Genomic DNA, 15,705 nt, shown 5'->3' with positions numbered 1-15,705 from the left:
GTGCCTGGCACATATCAGGCCTTAGTTACTATTGGTTATTGCTATGATTGCTTGCCTCCCATTTAAAAGCAAAATATTTTACCCAGGTAATCAGAATGGGGGGAAAACCCTCAGCTTGATTTTGGCATAAAGGAAAAAGACCACCAGCCTCACCACCCCCTTAGTTGGACTCAGCTGCTCATTTCTGCCTGTCTTTTAGCTTATCGGTGGACTTGTAAGATAGGAATGGAACTCCTGCTTTCCTCACTGCCCTGATGGACCAGGCCCTACATGCACACGTTTCTTTAAACCGCACATCACTCTGGTGTTAAGCCATAAAATAGCATCCTGACATATCCTGGAGAGTCCGCCTTGATCAATGATCTTAGAGAAAATATCTAACTGGGCAAACTTGCCATGCAAATCATTGACACCAGCATGTGTCACTTAATCTTATTACTTTATTTATTTCCAACGTCCCACCTGTGTGAGTTAGTGTTCTTGGAGAAGCAGATGCCAACTTGGGATGAGCTGTGCAGGACCCTTATTGGAGAAAACGCCTGTGAGGAAAAATCAGGAGGGAGTCAGACCAATATGCAGGTCTAATCCCTACGGAGAAGGAAAAGAAGCAGGAAGGTGCTGTAGGAAAAGTTTTACAATGTAGTGCGGTTCCAAGGAAGTTTTAGCAAAGCCATTGGGGAGTCCTTGAGCTACCTGGTCCCTGAGTCACCAGTCACAGGAGTCTCACGTCTCCCAGGAAATGGCCGGGCTCGATATCCCGGTTGTATGCCTCATTGGCTCTTAGCACCTGTGAGAAGCATGGCCTCTAAGCCCACACCTCAGTGGATTTCAGAATAAATCACCTAGGTCCATCTGTTAATTATGCTCCCTGCTGTGAGATATTGTCACTCAACACCTGATGCTGAAATTGCCTTCTCTATAGTCTCTCCTCACAGCAATGCTGGAATTACACCACCTCTGTAACGGGCACTAGTTCACAATCACCCCTTTTGTTTGATCCCAAATGATTTCCAGGACACCTCTTGTGATTGTGATTATATTACCATAAACTCCAAACAGCTGTGATGTTTAAATTTTTATTATTACTTTTTATTTAGGGCTAATTATTAGCCAAATTCTACAGCTAGAGAATGTAAATAACAATTGCCAGAGCAAGCACACTCTCCAGTTGTCACTAATCTTTGCCAAGACGATAAACTCTGGTAGAGAATTACTTACATGAAACTTTGTAGGACCTGGAAAGGCAGACCGGAGGGTTAAGGCAGAATGTAGAAAACAGTCTGCATTAATATTATGCTTTGTTTATTGATGCTGCTTATGTCTGATTGAAACACCAATGAATATTCAGGTATCCCAAAGTCTTTCCAAGTCTATAAGAGGTATTCTTTCCCTTTAGTTTTATTTTTGCTTTCATCATATTAACTAATTTAAACAGGGGTGAAAAATGGTAAAGAATGATGCATATAAACTCAATTACAAAACTGACTTTACAGAAAAGAGCATTAAACTTGAAGTCAGTGACAATAATCAGTTTACCAAGCTTCCAAACATACATAAGCCAAACTTTTCTCATTATCATTTCAAAACATTTGGAGGTGGTGGAATTTTGTAGCAAATCGTAAATGATTTATGGAAAGAATTTGTAGTCAGTCTCTAGCAAAGTAAGAGAGAAATTCAAAGCCAATTTCACAGCACTTTGCAGTTAATTTTCTAAATTCCATTTGCCCAAATAAGGTAAATAATCACTTTTTTTTTTCTCTCTCTAGTCTCTTAGTTAGCTCAGGCTGCCATAACAAAATACTGCAGATTGGGTGTCTTAACACTACTCAGCTCAGGTGACCTCTTTGTGCTTATGTGGAGAGACAGATAGTAAGCTCTTTGGTGTCTCTCTTTATCAGGATACTCATCCCATCATAAGGGCCCCACCCTTGTAACCTCATCCAACTCTAGTTACCTCCCTAAGGCCCCATCTCCAAAGACCATCACATGGGAGGTTATGGCTACAGTATATGAATTGCGGTGGCTGGGGACACAAACATTCAGTCCATAGCATATAGTCTCAGATCTCAATTTGTAACGTAGCATAACTTCACAGCATGATCAAATGGCAGTACCTCACAGGCTGCAGGTGCACCCCTTTCCCTTTGCAGTTTCTTTGCAAATTCTACCATGGATCCTCAAGGTTCTTTAAAAAGACCAGTATGCCATTCCTTCATCGTTGGTACTGAGTTATCTGCTGTGAGATTGGGTTCTCAGGCATGCTCCTCCAAGTCATTTGCCACAACAGAGACCTCGTGGTCAACTGGTCTTGGTTACTACCAGGGCTATCATACCTAAATTGGGCTCTTAGAGTTACTGATTAAACCATTATAACATAAAGCAATGCCCCACATGTAGCATAGCATCACTGTAGTCCCAGGGCCACGTTGCTGCCTCTGTAGCACTGATGTGAGTCTCTGCTGATTCTCCCAGGACTCTGTGAGGGACCTAAGTGCCAAGATTAATCAATGAACTCCTACAGCAAAACCTACTTGAGCCCCCAGTATTACAGTTCTTTGTCATCCAGATTGTCTCACACACGCAGCAACACACACACACACACACACACACACACACACACACACTCAGAGATGTTTTCCATGATGCCTAGGATGATATCAGTGGGTACTTTCCACATATAACCCAAACTACCTTTGCCCCAATACTTCGATGTAGAGAGTATTAAAGACAAATTCAGACTCTTCTTCCCTTATGGTTTCATTTATCTCAGAGGCCTCATTGGCCTTTTATCTCTGTATTGTTTAGTCTGGCTTCTCCTGTTAAACTTTATAGATTTCAATACACATGAAATTCCAGAGAGAAAGGTCAGAATCTCTTTATATCATTGATCAGATGCCATGATAGCCCGAAGTTCCTGGTATACCCTTCTTCGTAATGAAATGGGTATGTACTTTACATCAAGATAGACAGAAAAACAGATAGATAGGGGGTTTTACTCTGAAAATTTAATATAAAAAAACATTATATCATATGAACCAAAAACTAACAATGACAGTGTCCCACTTTAGACCTTAATGCCTTAGGGAAATAGTCTTGACACTCTGAATTTCTTCACCCTTGACTCCCATGTGCATGCTATATTATGAAGTTGAAGAACAACAATGAAAATCATGACATTTCTAGTATGCGACATTTCCATCAATTTGCTTTGCATACCTCCATCTCGGAGTGAAATGCAGCAAAACTCTAGGCTTACAGTCAGTAGATGACTTTTGTTAAACTCTTGGTTTGCAGTGCCTTTTCCTGGTGTTTGTAAAAGTGCTGCATCCCTGCTCAGAGCCCAGGCACTGAAGCTCCTTTATGACCCAAAGCTCAGCAAGGAGCTGGGAGGTGTGGAGCTGAGTGCAAACCGAGGTCTGTTGATGAAGGGGGTGAGGTGGTGTGCTGCAGGAGGCCACTGCGCCTTTGTCCCCTCCCCATGGCACTGGTAGCCCGCAAGACAGGTCTGGTTGGAGAACTGCCCTTCATTACTTATTGCTTAAAATAAAACCTGGCAAGTCCCACCAGGCTCTGATGTTGCATTTCCACCTTCAGTTTTATTTCCACCTCCTCAACCATTGGCATTTCTTTAACATCAATCAGGAGGTTACTGTGAACTTTCCCTGTTTGAACTCAGTCAATGCTGAATTTATTTTTTAGATAATCTAATGTTATCAGAGAAAAGTCAGCTCTGAAATCAAAGCTTGGTTATAGCGAGTCTCTTGGGAATCTGAAATTTGTGCCATATTGGTTTATTTCCAAATAGGAAGAAAAATTCAAGTCTTTAGGAGAGAGAGAATGCACAGACTTTTGGAATTCAACAACATCTAGGCGCAGCAGCAATATTCACAGTAGTAAATCTGTCGATAATGGCATGAAGTTTAACTGCTTATTACTCTCATAAATGGTTGTTAGTCTGTCACTCTTGCTATCTATGTGTCTCTGACTATCTCTCTGTCATGCCACGCTAGGAACTGATTTCATAATTAACATGTTGGTCTCATTTCCTAAACTGTTGGTTCCTCCAGTTCCTCCCTCTTATCGAGAGCACCTAGCATGTCCTTGGACACAGAGGGTGTTCCATTAATATTTGACTTTAATTTTTTTTAAAAGGGACTGCCAAGCCTACATTCAAACTGCTTCTCAGAGATAACTTGATGTAGAATTGCTGGTCCAGAGTGTCAGCATTGACCAGGTACTGCTCTGGGGTTGATGTGCTGGCTGGTTCTGGGAAAGAGCCCAGCGTATGCCTCCATCCCTCATGAGAGTGGTGTAGGCCTACAGGGCTCCCTTTTGTTCACAACAGGAAGAAGTGCTGTGGGGTAATTGGGGATCTGATGAGGCTCTTGCCATCTTAGGAAGAAGGTATATAGCATGGGCAAACAGGGAGACTTCATGTGAGTCCTCTACAGTTTCTAGTTGTAATAATGTGAACATCTAACAGTCTTGAATCTTAGCTTCTTATTTTCAAAATTGAGAAAATAAATGTCCTCTTTTCTCTGGGTTGATATGTATATGATATGATCTCATTATTATCTTAACTATAACAAATGTATCAGTGGTAAGGTACCTGGAATCTTCCATCAGATACAAAGCAGATAACTAGGTGTAAATTACATAAGAATTGAATCATTTTGTAGAAATTTCTGAAATAAAAGCAAACCCCTCTATTAACAGTTAGCATTGGGTTACATATTAAGATTCAGGTGTAGTAAATGAGGCAGTATGCGAGACCCATGTCTGAACTACCTGATTCCAGCTAGGAATACCAATGACGTAAAAGAAAAACACTACCAGCAAAACCACAACTGCTTACTGCAGGATTACATGGCTTATAAGGCAGAATATAAAAGCTCACACTTCACCTTTACATGTAGAGAAGCAAGAGTGGCTATGGGGGCAACCATTCTCTCAGAAACATTCAGCAGCCCCATATAATCATGGCTCCCCAAGACCCTAAGAAAGGGACAGGTCCTGATATGAAGATGCAGCAGCCCCCTGAGCAGCCCCAGGCATGCTGATGCCCAGGGACATCCTTCCCTTCTCCAGGGTCAGGCTTGCAGCCACAGCTGCTCTTGTTGCTGCAATCAATCTTTCTCAGCCCCCCCTTCCCTCCACTCCTTGCCTTTAATAACAAAGTTCACCTTGTCCCTTACCACATGCATTTCCTTCAGGAAGAAAAGTCTAGGGAAATAGCCTTTGTAGAGAAACATTCTCTGCATTTGCAAGTCGACATACTAGTAATTAATAGAATATAATACTAAGATGTACAGGCCATGTGAAACAGCTTAGCTGTGTTAACAAAGGGTAATACCATAAACTGTTCAGTCATAATGAGTCTTAGCTTTTTAGTTTAAACACTCTATAATTTGGGGATTGGGGATATTCTACTTAAAATGTCAGTGGAACTACTTGAACTCCCCAGGACTAGAAACCTAAAAGTAAGCACAAGGCTCCATAGCTTTGTTGGAAGGCATCTTACTGCTAATTAAACAAATTGCTCAAATGCTTCTTTCTTTGATGAGGAAAACATTCTTCATAAACAAATTCCTTCTGGAAGTCAAAATGTACCTCCAACAAGCATATCAACAAAGCATCTAAGAATCTAGGCTTGTGATTAGCTCTCTCTCCTGCTGTGGCCTTCCTGAGCAGTGAAGTTTAGGAGAGCTTAGTTCTTGCCCCAAATTGTATTTTTCTAGGAATGGCCCAGCCTTTCCCACAGTAGATTGCAAGGCTGCAGCTCTCCCTAGGATTTCTCCATAGCACTTGGGTCCAGGCATACATTCATCCTAGTTCTTCATTTTCTATTACTCAGGCATCCTTAAAGTACTTACTAAGTTCTTGCCAAATGAGTGTGTGAACAAGTAACATAAATTTGTATTCTTAAAGTTAAGGTCTTTGTCATTTAAAAGTCAAGATAGAAATCCAATATCTGTTTTTGCTCACCTTTGGATCTCGAGAAAATACATTTGATTTTTGCACATAGTGAGCCTTCAGTGTTTATCAAATGAATGAATGAATAAATGAGTCACCATACTAGAAAATGGCATGTGAATTATCTTAAGAGAAAAAGAAAACACTCCAGCTCTTGTGATCCTTGACTGCCTTATCATGAACCATGGATGCCACTTTGGGTGAACTTTCTTTAATTAATACCCCCAACCAAATCTAGGAAAATTTACAACTTTTTTATTTTATATAATATTTCTAAGATAGATTTACAAAAACAGGTTATATGAACTAAAACATTCAAGAAGCAACACATTATGACTAGCATAAGAATATTAAGAATCTTAATACACAACATTCTCTTAAATACAATTTTATTGCTCATCATCTCTGTAAAATCATGGCAATGAGAACATTTTTTTCCTCTGGCATACCCACTGATAAGCTTTGCTCCATCCATTGCTTCTTGAAAACATGCTTGGCTTATGCTCTGCTTACTGGACTCCTTCTAGTGGACTGGACACAACTTTAGCATTGGAAGAACCTGGAAGAGTCCATATCTCTGTTACTTCGCTATTGCTACGTGTGTGAGTGTGTGTGTGTGTGTGTGTGTGTGTGTGTGTGTATCTTTCATCCAAGCTCACTATCTGATATCCAGACACAGAATTAAATCTGAATACACCTTAGAGGCACTTTTTATAAGTCTTGTTGACTCCAAGTTGTATTACTTTCTGAAAACAGGTTTCTTAAGTGCAAAATAGGGATCATTGTACTATAGGAAAAAATGTTCACAAGTGAACTGAGGGGAACAAACACACAACACATTTATTGAAAGGTGAGAAGCACAGTTCAGTTTAGGGCTTGGGTTTTCGGTGAAGGAAGAATTGGTGTCTGAAAGGATAGGTCTGGGCCAGTGGTCGGCAAACTCATTAGTCAACAGAGCCAAATATCAACAGTACAACGAATGAAATTTCTTTTGAGAGCCAAAGTTTTTAAACTTAAACTTCTTCTAATGCCACTTCTTCAAAATGGACTCACCCAGGCCGTGGTATTTTGTGGAAGAGCCACACTCAAGGGGCCAAAGAGCCGCATGTGGCTCGCGAGCCGCAGTTTGCCGACCACGGGTCTGGGCAAACAAGTCTTCCTCTATCCCCTAATTATAGAGAGGCCATCCTATATCAAGGTCTCATAAAATTCTTCTTCTTATAGATCCTTCCTTGACTACATAATGGAAGCACCTCTTATGTCATTATATAGCATTATCCTATATTATAGCCTTTATAGCACTGAACAATATTTCATGTTTCTTCATGTTTGCCATCTATTTATACACTCTTTCCAGTCACCCCTCTTCACTGTTCTACTGTTCTATCCTCAGCACCTAGAATAGTGCCCAACCAAGACTAACTTATGGCAACCAAACAGACAGTAAAGGACTTGAATGCCAGAATTTTTCAGCATTCTGACTAAAGCAGTCTATTGTCTAAAGGGGTCTATTGAAATTTCTTCAGCAATGAGAGGGCACATGTCCAGAATTGTGCCTCAGAGAAATTACGTTGGCAACATGCAGCACTAATTGACAAAGAGGGGATCCTGGTACAGAGAGTTCAGTAAGGACATTAGATTTTTTTCCCCTGAATGATGTGGCTACTATTGCTATACGATATATTTTCTTGTACAATATAGTAGCTGTTTAGACTAGATACATGTTTTAAGGAAAAGAAAATCTATTCCTTAAGACCTGTTAAATACCATTCATTATATATATTCCCAAAGCAGCTATTGTGTGTGTTTAGAATGTCTTATTTGGTTGCTTATGGCTATCAACACATCTCTATAAAAATGAAGACAACTATTAACCAAAGTGCCTAAGAAGCATTTTAACCCAGACAATATAAAGAATCTTGGAATTCAGAATTTGCTGTGATTATTATAGTACAAAAATAGTGAATGATATTTAAAAGCTTTCTGTCTTGACATAGTATGTCCTTGTATTCCAGAAACTTAATAGGAGATAATAATAATGATTATGGTAATGATAACCTCATCAAAATCACACAAGTATGTTTACAAAGCCTAAAATGAGTTTCCTGTGGAGGTGATATAAAGTGTGTTTTGAGGCCAAGTTGAGAATGGGATTTATACATACTCCAATTAACTTCACACAGGGAAAAAAAAACACAACAAAACAAACACAACTATTACATGATTCCATGCCTTACTCTCAACCCTGTTAGTAACCACAACAGATCAATGATATCATTATTGAGCACCTAATGGGTTGATGATTGAAAATTATTTGCAAGTATATGTCACGAACCAAATAAGAAATTGGATAAAGTATGGATGAGTTAGTGCAAACACCACAACTACTGGCAAATGTCTGAAATAAAGTCATTAAAGGCAAAATCATCTTTTTGGATATTCAAGAGCTAGATATTGTTTACATCTCTTGATCTCTTAAGGACTTCTTTATATTAGATTGTAATAAGTTTTAAAGAAAAATTAATTTATTCTTATAGTCTTCTTTAAAAAATTAGCTTTATTGTTGAATGTATTACACATGTCCCCTTGTTTTTCCCATTTACCCCTTCTAGCCCATACCCCTGCTCCTTCCCCTGGTCCCAGGCCTTCAGGACACTATTGTCTGTGTCCATGGGTTATGCATATCCTATATACACTGAGCGGCCAGGTTATTATGATCTCTGAACACATAATAACCTGTCCACTCAGTGTATATCCTATATAATAAAATGCTAATATGCAAATTGTCCCCTCGACCAGGAGTTTGACTAGCAGGCAGGCCGGCCAACCTCCCATGTCCCCTCCCCCTAGCCAGGCTGGCTGGACCCCACCCATGCACGAATTCATGCACCAGGCCTCTAATATATAATATATATATATATGTATGTGTGTGTGTGTGTGTGTGTGTGTGTGTATATATATATGGGACATGTGTAATACATTCAACAATAAAACTATATGTGTGTGTGTATGTATACATATATATATGTGTATATATATATATATATATATATACACACACACACACTGAGTGGCCAGGTTATTATGTGTTCAGAGATCATAATAATCTGGCCACTCAGTGTAATTAAAAGGCTAATACACAAATCTACCGAATGGTGGAATGACCAGTCACTATGACACACACTGACCACCGGGGGGCAGATGCTCAACACAGGAACTGTCCCCTGGTGGTCAGTGCACTCCCACAGGGGGAATGCCACTCAGCCAGAAGCCCTGAGCTGGGCTCACAGCTGGCAAGTGCAGAGGCAGTGGCAGGAGCCTCTCCCGCCTCCCCGGAAGACTCCTGGACTGTGAGAGGGCACAGGCTGGGCTGAGAGACCCCACCCCCTCTCCAAGTGCATGAATTTCATGCACTGGGCCTCTAGTATACCTATAAGTCCTTTGGCTAATCTCTCCCCCACTCACCCCCTACCTCTGTCTTCCCTGTGATATTCAACAGTCTGTTCCATGCTTCTATTTCTCTGAATCTATTTTGTTCATCAGTTTATTTTGTTCTTTAGATTCCACATATGAGTGAGATCATGTGATACTTGTCTATCCCTGACTGGATTATTTCGCTTAGCATAATATTCTGCAAGTCCCTCTGTGCTCTCTCAAAGGGTAAGAGACCTTCCTCTTTTTTAACTGCTGCATAATATGCAATGTGTAAAGGTATCACAGCTTTTTTTTATCCATTCATCTTCTGATGGGCACTTTTCTTTTAAAAAATAAATTAAGAAGATAAAATTTGAGTTTAAAGAGAAGTTAAAAATGATGTACCCTGGAGATGTTTTGTTATAAAATATGAAAGTTAAAGAAACATCAATAAAATTTAAAGAAACTATGAGATTGATTTGATTTTTATAATCTTGAGTGGTTGCTCTAAGTAAGTCTTTCTCTTTCTTATCAATTACCTTGAACAGAGCTCTTTATGAGATAATGTGCCATTTACTGAAATCCTGTCTTGGTGTTCTGCTCTGTTAGTGAATACCTTCCAATAAGGTTAGGCCAATTACAGGGTATAAATGCAGCTTAAATTGTTTTCTTCCTGCCAACACAAAGGTTAAATGTCTGAGAAACCTTTGTTTGGGTGGATTGAGTTTTCTTCATTTTCCAAATGAGACTTTGTACCAATATGTCTTGGGATGCTCCCGATTCTTGGAGAAGGCTTTTGAAGCTCATTACATTCATCCTGACAACCTCTTCAAGCTACAGCTGAGCAAGTGATGAATTAGTTATAAGGATGTTTGCAGGAAATAGCAACTCTTCTAACTAGTGGCACATTGGATAGTAACAAAGGGATTTCCCAGCAGAAATTGTTGGTTTTCCTTTAGTTTGCAAAATTAATTTAGTAGTAGCTAGCTGACAGATTGATTTTTATTTATAGATTGTCATGCACAACAATACTTACTTATATAAGATTCTGTTGCTTTTAACATCTCTGTGGTTTGTGTCTTTCTGACCAGGACATTTTATAGTATTCAGATCAGATTTTTACATGGGTTCATGCATCCCATTGAATACCAGATTTCTGTTTTCTACTTGCATACTTCAATATCTTGAAATGGTCAACTTTTTATGAATCCTATCTGAGATGAAATGAAAGAAATAACAAAAAAGGCACTGCAGTTATGTGCCACATAATGACATGTAAGGCAATGGACTACGTATAGATCAGTGGTCTCATAAAATTGGATTGGACTTCTGGGCCAAAAGTAGATCAAAAACTTGCCCGGAGCTCTGAGAGATGGTGGGACGTGATCCCTGGAGAAGGAAAGAGAGAAGTTGCATGAAGAAAAGTGAAAATATATGGAACACTGAGAACAGTGGAGCAAACCTAGGGAAGATATGGAATGTGATGATCTTAAGGAATTTCCAGAACCAACGCCAGTGAAAACTAGACTGCCTCCTGAAATATTTGGTGATGCTCTGATGATTTTGGAGTTCCTGAATGCATTTGGGGAACTTTTTGATCTTCAAGATGAATGACCCAGAAGTGTTAGAGGAAGGTCTTGTAGGAAATGGCAGTGAAGGCCGACTATGTGAATCGCTTTCTTTCTTCCTGGCTGCCATCTTCCAGGCAGTAGCTGAAGAAGAAGAGACAGTGGCCAAAGAGAACATAATTTATGCTGACACCAAAGGTTGACTAGGGTCTCTGGATGAACATGCCAACTCCACAAAACCTGCACTGTCTGCAGTTGCATCTTTGGCAGCTGAATGGTCACGGTTGCACTAGGGCTGCAGTTTGAAAAGCGTGGATCTTGGTAGCTGCACTCTTTCTGAAATCCTCAGACTGCACATCTGAGCTTCAGGTTGCTGATGTAACATCAGCAAATGCAAATAAAGATATCAAAACCGAGGTGGATTTGGTGCTACAGATGACACCTGTGTGAAGCTTCCTTAAAGCAATCCCAGTCTAGTGAAGAAACTGTCAAGTACTTCAGTGTATGATTTGACACCAGGAGAACAAATGAAGATACTTTATGCTCCCTGTGGGAAACTACAGTCCCTAGTTCCTACTAGGGATTTTATTGAAGATTATGTTGACATATTATGACAGGCAAAGCAGGAATTCCAGGAGTTAAAAGCAGAGTAACTAAAAGGAGAAGGGAGAAGCAGCTGCTAGAATTCATAATAGAGCAAGAACAAAACAAAACAAAAAATGAAAGAGAAACAAGTAAAACTGAAGGAAGATGAGCAAAGAACTTCAGCTGAAGCTATATCTATTGGGAAGGAAGAAAGGGAATATTTTGATTCTAGCACTGAGAACAAAGAAATAGAGCAAAAGGAACTAGATCAAGATATGGCCATTGAAGATGAGATGACCCAGGATCACATAAAAGAAGCAGAATGGGGAAAAGGGAAAAAAATGGATTTAAAGAGTTTATAATGCAAGAAGAGATCAACTGTTTAACAAGAGAGACTCACTGCTGATGAGGAAGAAGCTTTAAACAGGAACACTAACAAAAAGAGAAAGAGCTTTTAGAATAACCCCAAGTGCCATAGCATGCATCAGTATCTTTCCAAACTTGGGCCGTGACCACATATAACCAGGTGATATTGGATTTTCCCTTCTGTTCCCAGATTGTTTATTGAAGCAGATTATTCTGGTCTCCCTGAAGACGTGTGTTTGCCTAGACCTTCATCAGAATAATACACATTCTCAAAATGCTTAGGCATCCACTAAAACTGGAGAATCTTTGGTGTCTGAATCTACCTCTAACATTGACCAAGGTTCATGTGATGATTCTGTGCAGCTACCAAAACCAGTTCCTAAGCCAAATCAGTGGTGCTTTTACAATTCTTGTGAATAGCTAGACCAGCTTATCAAAGCTCTTATTCTAGAGGACATAGAGAAAGTGCCTTAAAAAAAAACCTTTGGTACAAAAGAAGAACAGACTATATGCACAGCTAGCCCATTTTTCTGAAGAGAAATTTCATTTTTCAGATAAATCTCAAATTGATAACAAACCTACATATACTCAGGGAAGAGCTTCCAATGCATATGATCCACCTCAGATGTCTTCAGAGAGGCAGCTTGAATTGAGACTGAGAGATTTTTTTTTAATGTACTGAATGCAGAATCTACCAAGAAACATTAGGAGTGATAAATGTTGCAGATCGACACATGTAAGTTCAGCATTAGAAAATGGATGATATGAGCTGTGAAGTAAAGAAAACAAGGAAATGGGATAATTAAAACTGTGAATGAAATAGAAGAGATATAAATTGATGAGCAAGCAAAGGCCATATTAAAAGACATACTTTTTGGCATGAAAACAAAAATTTCAAGTACTGTCTCAACAAATACAAATACATTGCAATCAGTGAGCAAAAATAGTTTGTCATCTGGCAATGTCACTCTTTCAAATAGAGCAGGGCAATGAGTGGCATTTTCTCAAAGCTCCACTTGATGCCACTGGGAGTTCTGATAACACAGTTCTGGACCATTGGAGAGAGTCTATTCTTTCTTCTGCTCTTCTACTCCAAGTCTTTATTCACCTATCCACCTTGGATCATAGTTGACATGGTCTAAATCTATACTGCATGTTCATTATAAAATGTCCAAAAGAAGGGTGATGCAGGAAACATGGTACTTTGTGATGGCTGTGATCTGGGTCATCATACCTACTGTGTTCAACCAAAGCTCAAGACAGTGCCTGAAGGAGATTGATTTTGTCCATAATATTGGCCAAAGAAATGTTCTAGAAGACTCTCCTCTATACAGAGACAATCCTTGGAAAATGATAGAAAGATGGAAGACAGTATGGAATGTGAGAATGATGAAGTTGATGTTGATGATGAAGAGGGTAAAAATGAGGAGAGAGAGTATGAGATAGAACACGATGAAGATGACTCTCAAGAAGAGAAATAAGTCAGTCCACCAAAACAAGGAAGATAACAAATTACATTGTCAATTAAAATAAGAAGTAAACTTAACTCTTCTTTTTCATGTCCAACAAGATCCTAGAAAATATATTTCAAGGAATGAGCAGAGTATACCCAAAACAGCTGTTTCTTCTAAAACTACTGGTAGAAGCATAAGAAAGATAAAATTTGCTTCTAAATATTGAAGAATTGCTAGTTGTTCTACTTGCCAGAGTCATGGCCCATTGCAAATATATATATGTGTGGAACTACTTAGTCTTTGTAGAAAATGCAGAGGCAGGAAAGTGCTAATATACCATAAGTCCCAACTTATCTATCTTTAGAGTCATTGCCACAAAGTCAAGTGAGCAGTCAAGTTCTCTAAATGTTGCTTCAAAACTTTCTCTCCAAGGTAGTGAATCCAAGAGAAGAGATAGGAAAAGACAATCTACAGAATCATCTTCTATGACATTGAACTAAGGAAGTGCAGGCAGACAGGGGGAGTTTATGAATTGTCTGCTTTTGAACAACTTGTAGAATTGGTATGGCATGATAGCTGGCTTTTTTTCAAACTCATTTCTAAAATTCAAGTCCCAAACTATTATGACATCATCAAAAAACCCATTGCCTTGAATGTAATTTGTAAAAAAGTGAACAAATATGAATATTAATTAGCATCTGAGTTTATTGAGGATATTGAGTTAATATTTTTGAACTGCTTTGAGTACCACCTACATAACACAAGTGAAGCAAAAGCTGGAATGAGGGCTTCAAGCATTTTCTATATTCATGTTTAAAAACTTGGACTTCATGTCACACCTGGGAACGTGGATCAAGTTAGCTCACCGCTGGCTGCAAAAATTTGAGGAAAACAAATGGTTCATGCAAATGGAACATTAAATCATGCTATAAAGTGGACATAGACATATGTTGCATACAGCAATAACAACTGATTGACAACTTTGAAGTGTGGCCTGCACTATATTCTCATTTTTAATATTAAACTTTCAGAAGAATGTAGAAAAGATTTCCTATGCTACAGTTTTGTTTAGTATCTAATAAGTTTGGTAGATGTATTGGATACAGTACTGGTTGGCAGAGGATTTTGTATATTTTGAGATAATTCATGTGTCCCAATATCTTGGAAAATATTTTTTTCATCTATGATTTATTTTGTCATTGATGATTTTTCTTAGTGTGGTGTTAAGGGAGATTAATCTACACAGATAAATCTTCTTTATAGCACAGTTTAGAAAGAAAATGTATATGTCTAAAAAGTTTTTAATGAGCACATTCTCTCAACACTACTGTACACATGAAAGAATCCAATTTTATATCCTTGAAGTGCTGTGCCAGTGCTGGCTGAGGTATTAAGTCTGAGTTTATTAACTAGGTATTTATTTAGAATTAGAAGTAATTGGTGAATCCACTTTGTATTTATAAAATTTGTACCTGGAAAATGTTCTTTAATTTTTTAAACATTTTATTGTGTTTTTGTTTTATTTCTCTTAACTTCCTTAATGATCAGTCAATAAAAGGTAATACCCTCCCTTTTCCATGACAGTTCTTCCAGTTTTACAGAACTGTATTATAAGTGATACATTTTTTAAAAAAGATTACAATGGAGCTGAAAAATTTCTATCCCCTAGTAATGTCTTAGCTGTCATCAAGTCATAGTGCAACAAATTACATCTATGGTGATGCTGGTGTAAGCAAACCTACTGCACTGCCAATCACATAAAAGTACAGCACATATAATTACAGTAGGAGGCTATACAATCAAGATTTATGTGAGTGCACTCTATGATGTTCACACAATGACAAAATTTCCTTATGACACATTTCTCAGCATGGATCCCCATCATTAAGTGGTGCATGACTGTACATTTGATATTCTTAGTTAGAGCTTAACATTTTTATTGGGATGTGATCCCCAATAGGTTAATATTTCCATTTTCATAAATATAAACTAGAACAGCAAGGATAGGGATACGTTTAGGAAACTGCTACAGCTGCTATCTCACATTACTGGTCCACTTTCTTATTCATTTGCATACATACTAACTCAATGTTTCTGTCAGCAATGGATAGTTTGATACTTAAGTATTTAATACAGTTTCACATTTGAGTGTAAATTAACAAAACTGCCAATTAAAAAAAAATAACTTTGAGAAGACCCTTGAGAAATAAAATTTACTGTCTATGGTCAAGATTTCAGTTAACTCTCCCTTCCCATTGCTAGAGTGACAGAAGAATTAATCCTGAGCACAGGGGTAATCCAGTGTCATAGAGATTTGACTTGAAGAATTTTGTATTCCCTAAAGC

At 38.6% G+C, this 15,705-nt stretch overlaps 1 pseudogene across 1 annotated transcript; it reads left to right on the top strand.

Moving 5' to 3' along the window:
- Positions 1-2,897: 2,897 nt before the first annotated feature.
- Positions 2,898-14,246, top strand: LOC307107829 (bromodomain adjacent to zinc finger domain protein 1A-like; annotated as a pseudogene). Its single transcript has 4 exons — positions 2,898-2,943; positions 3,295-3,431; positions 10,786-11,152; positions 11,249-14,246. The product of its transcript is annotated as a bromodomain adjacent to zinc finger domain protein 1A-like (transcript).
- Positions 14,247-15,705: the final 1,459 nt, after the last annotated feature.

The sequence above is a fragment of the Cnephaeus nilssonii genome (genome assembly GCF_951640355.1).
Source record: "Cnephaeus nilssonii genome assembly, chromosome: 12".
Classification (NCBI taxonomy): Eukaryota; Metazoa; Chordata; class Mammalia; order Chiroptera; family Vespertilionidae; genus Cnephaeus; species Cnephaeus nilssonii.
Note: the sequence above shows the minus strand (reverse complement) of the source record. Positions and strands in the feature narration are given on the sequence as shown.